General features: G+C 39.7%; 1 non-coding gene across 1 annotated transcript; it reads left to right on the top strand.

Moving 5' to 3' along the window:
• The first annotated feature begins 1,175 nt into the window (after positions 1 to 1,175).
• LOC141715645 (small nucleolar RNA R71) lies at positions 1,176 to 1,282 on the top strand. The gene has a single exon (XR_012572400.1). It is a non-coding gene; the product is annotated as a small nucleolar RNA R71 (small nucleolar RNA).
• The last annotated feature ends 2,159 nt before the right edge of the window (positions 1,283 to 3,441 follow it).

Below are 3,441 nucleotides of genomic sequence, written 5' to 3' on the forward strand. Positions count from 1 at the left end.
TGAAGCGTCCTGGGTCTTTCAGATTCGGAGGTAACTTTTGCTGCAACATAGCACTGCATTCCTCCGTGAGAGCGATAGTCTCTAAATCATCTACATTCACTTTCCGAGAGAGAATACCTTTCATAAACCTTGCATGACTAGGCATCTGCCCAAGAGCCTCCGCGAAAGGTATGTTGATATGAAGTTTCTTAAATGCCTCCAGAAACTTCTCAAATTGCTTGTCCAGCTTTTTCTTCTTCAGCTGCTTGGGAAAAGGCGGTGGAGGATAGATCTGCTTCTCCCTTGTATTACCCTCAGGAGGAGTGTGCTCAACAGTAGTTTTCCTTGCTTCCACTTCTTTATCCTACTGCTCTACTTCTTTCTTAGCTTCAGATTTTTTAGTCAACGCTTGAGTTTGTTCGGGGTTCGCAACTTTTCCAGACCTTAAAGTGATTGCCTTTACCTGCTCCTTAGCTTCCCTCTTTCCTGGCTTTTCAGTGTCACTAGATAGTATACCAGGCTGACGATTTAGCAAGTCATTGGAAATTTGCCCAATTTGATTTTCCAAGGTCTTGATAGAAACGTCTTGACTCTTGCACATAAGCTTCAACACCTCTAATTCAGACTTTTCATTGGCTTGTTGCAGCTGGAGTTGTTGCTTTGGCATATATTGCGGTTGCTGAAAACCAGGAGGGTTGTACTATTTAGCTGAATACTACTGATAGGGCTGTTGAACCGCATTCTGAGCGTTGCTCCAACTGAAATTAGGATGATTGCGGTTGTTGGGATGATAGGTGGCTGGCACTAGTTGCTGCGATCGCTGGAAGTTGCTCACATATTGAGCGGATTCATTAGAGATTGCACACTGATCAGTCTCATGGGCACCAGCACATAGCTCACAAATGCTAGTTATTTGATTAACTCCATAATTAGCCAACATGTCCACCTTCATCGTCAAAGCCTTAAGTTGGGCAGCGATAGCAGTTGCTGCATCCAACTCCAGAATTCCTGTAACCTTTCCCTCAATAAGTCTCTGTGCAGGATTCTGGTACTCATTAGCAGCCATCAGTTCAATGAGTTAATAAGCTTCATCATAGCTTTTAGCCCACAAGGCTCCTCCTGATGCTGCATCAAGTATGGGCCTAGAAGTAGCACCCAATCCATTTTAGAAATAGTTTATTATCATCCAATCAGGCATGTCATGGTGTGGGCACTTCCTTAGCATCTCCTTATATCGATCCCAAGCCTCACACATAGATTCTCCAGTTTGCTGCGTAAACTGAGTAAGAGTATTCCTGATTGTAGTAGTCTTCGCCATAGGGAAGAATTTAGTAAGAAACTTTTGCGCAAGATCCTCCCAAATGGTTATAGACCCTGTTATTAGAGAGTGTAACCAACACTTCGCTTTGTACCTCAAAGAGAATGGGAATAGTCGCAGCTTAATGGCATTTTCAGATACATCGTTAAACTTGAAAGTGTCACAAATCTCGATGAAATCCCTGATGTGCATGTTTGGGTCTTCAATAGGATTATCCGCAAACTGAACTGAGTTATGTATCATCTAAATTGTGCTTGACTTGATCTCAAATGTGTCAGCTCTGATGGCTGGTCTGATGATGCTTGACTGAATGTCATTAATCTTAGGCTGTGAATAGTCCATCAAAGCCTTAGGATTTTCCGCTTGATCACCCATCTCTACTAATGCTGGTTCTTCAACTTTCTCTTCTTCCTCAAAAACTTCTTTACGAACTACCACAAGCTCTTCCTCGGCTTTATCCAGTGTTCTCTTATGAGTACGCCAACGCGTATGCATACACCCTCACTAGAGCACCTGAAATAAGATAAGGAAACATATAAGTAACAATGTCCGAGTCAATGAACTTTAACGCCCACTGATGGAAAATAAATCAACTAATAAATTAACACTGCAGTCCCCGGCAGCGGCGCAAAAAACTTGTTAGTCGCTAAATACGTGCTAATAATACACGCAAGGATACGAGTTCGCAGGTAGTATAGAATCTTTTCTAGTTCATTCCCACAGAGACTGTATTGGTTAACTAATTAATTCACGCACTTAAGAAACAATGTATGGTTATTATTAAATGCTAAGACGATAGCAAATTGAGGTTGTTTATAACTAAGAATTATACTAACCATTATAACTACGAGAATAAGATTGATTGAAGTAATATATATGACAACATGGGATTCTAACTTCATTAAATACTTCATGCAATAGCCTTATTGCTCTTAACCTTAGCATGCAATGGTGATGATACTAACCAGACAACACGATACTGATAAACACCAACTTTCGTTGCACGAGTACCATACTACCAGACATCCACTAAAAGAGATAGAAGCTGAATAGACACCAATTATATTGAGACCCTATATGTCTATAGAATTTGACAACATAATGGTTTAAGCACAAGTCATCTATCTTGATTACACAGGGCAAGTAAGATGGTTAAAATTACCTACGAATCATGCATAAAAATACATGAACCTATGTTAGTATGGCAAGTTCTAAATCCTTAAATTCACTTTTGCTTCATTAAGAATTAACACATTATCTTATAAGTTCGTGACGCTCATAAGACGAATACGCACAACCAATACTAGGTTATCATACAATCACCATACACCAAGGCATCAATATAATTTAACTAAAGAAATCCATAAATAAATCCGGTAGAACCCCACGATAAAGATTAGCCCATGATCGGACTTATCATCAATGTGGGTTCCGATGAAAGCATGATAAAACAAATGTAGTCTTTATAATGAATGAGTAACAAAGTATAACACAAGAGTACGGGTTTAAAAAAATAAGAAACGAGCATCCAAATTTACAACTCAAAACAAAGATTCACAAGAATAAACTAGATCGTCTTCGCCTTTGTTGATTTATGTTGTAGTTCTTGCCGTCTTCTCCTTAGCTCTGAAGTATCTCCTCCTTCTCTTTTTATTAAAAATGACCTAAAATTATTTATATAGCAGCCCCTTGCAGCATAGAAGTCTCCCAAATCAAATTTGAATAGAATCATGAATCTTTCATCCCGACACGGCGTGATCGCGCGCTTGATCAGCGCGGGCGCGCTGGCTTTCTGTTACTTCGGCGCGGCCGCGCGCTTGATCAGCGCGGGCGCACTGGGCTTCTGCCAAAACTGAATTCTTTATCTTTCCTGCAGCTTTGAACCGACTTTCAACGAGCTTTTATTCTACCACCTAGACACTATATTGGCATCAAAACAATGCCAATTCACCTGATTCACAGATTAATGTCTGAAATGCAAAAAACACTAGAAAATACGTTAAAACACTTAACAACTTGAGTACAAATGCATCAATTTAAAGCTTATTAGAGCATTATAAAGTGTCATAAATGCCACTCAACAGCGAGCCTTGTAGTAGTTTTTATGTTTATTTCCATTGAATAAGGTAACCTTTTATTGCCTG

This window comes from Apium graveolens, chromosome 3 (assembly GCF_009905375.1).
Source record: "Apium graveolens cultivar Ventura chromosome 3, ASM990537v1, whole genome shotgun sequence".
In the NCBI taxonomy this organism is placed as follows: Eukaryota; Viridiplantae; Streptophyta; class Magnoliopsida; order Apiales; family Apiaceae; genus Apium; species Apium graveolens.